Below are 1,404 nucleotides of genomic sequence, written 5' to 3'. Positions count from 1 at the left end.
GAATACTACGCTGCATTGAAAAACAAGGAACTCATGCAATATTATTCAAAGTGGGTGACCCTGGAGGACATTATGCTGAGTGAAATATCTCAGTCACAAAAGGACAAACACTGCATAGTGCCACTGGTGTAGAATGGGACTAACATCAGGGTTGGGGTAAGAATGAGAAAAACTGGATGAATTATGTATACTGCATTGAAACAGATGAGGGAAGAACAGTTTAAAAGCAATATATGATAGGGTATTATGGTTATCACAAGAGTCCAGAATAAAGGTTGCATAGTGGGGTGTACTTGGAACGGGCTTGGGGAGGAGAATTGTATACCAACGAAGGAATTTTTCTTTTACTGTTCACAGAGAGGAGCGAACTCAACTGGGGGGAGCGTGGGGAGGAAGCTGTGAGAAAAATGCAGCTATGAATAAATGGAAACCCAAAATCTCTGTAAATGTTTATTAAAATTGAGAAAAAAATTTATAAAATGCATTCGCAGTGAAAAAAAAAAGAAGGCATTAGAAGCAAGCCTAAGAATAATGCGGGACATCACCAAGAGATATAACATGCGAATCATTGGAATCCCAGAACAGGAAGAAGCAATTAAAGCACTGAAAATGTTGTGGAAGAATTACTAGAGGAAAACTTCCCATGCATAATGAAGACTGAGAGAATATATATTCCAGAAGCTCAGCGAACACCATATAGAATAGACCCCAAAAGAAAATCACCCCAGCCATAAGGTAGTTAACTTTGCCAGAACCAAAGATAAGGAGAGAATCCTGAAAGCAGCAAGGGAGAAACAAAGAGTAACCTATAAGGGAGAGCAGATAAGATAAAATGTGGATTTCTCATCAAAAGCCATGCAAGCAAGATGATAGTGGAAGGACATATCAAACACTCGTAGAACACAACTGTCAACCAAGAATACTGTACTCAGCAACATTATTTATCAAATATGAAGGAGAGATCAAGATACCCAGAAAAACAGAACCTAAGAGAGTTTGTAAAAATAAGACCAGCATTGCAGGAAAGACTCAGAGGTGTCCTTCTTAAAGAGGTACCACAGAAAGCACCATGGACCAAAGTAACTAGCAACACCACAAAAAAGAACTCAACACAATGAGAGCAATAAAACCTTGTCTCTCAATAATCACACTGAAGGTGAATGGATTAAATGCACCGCTCAAGAGAAAAAGAGTTGCAGACTGGATAAAAAGCCAAAATCCATCAATATGTTGTCTACAAGAGACACACCTGAAAAATGAAGAAGTGTGGGGAAAAATATACCAAGCAAATGGCAACCAGAAAAAAGCGGGAGTAGCGATATTAATCTCTGATAAAATAAATGTCAATGTAAAAACCATCACAAAGGACAAGAAAGGTCACTACATAATGCTGAAAGGGTCAAT

This window comes from Elephantulus edwardii, unplaced genomic scaffold, assembly GCF_000299155.1.
Source record: "Elephantulus edwardii isolate Elephantulus edwardi_28Jun2011 unplaced genomic scaffold, EleEdw1.0 scaffold00040, whole genome shotgun sequence".
NCBI classification, from domain to species: domain Eukaryota; kingdom Metazoa; phylum Chordata; class Mammalia; order Macroscelidea; family Macroscelididae; genus Elephantulus; species Elephantulus edwardii.
The sequence above is the reverse complement of the archived record's forward strand: the minus strand, read 5'-3'. Positions refer to the sequence as shown.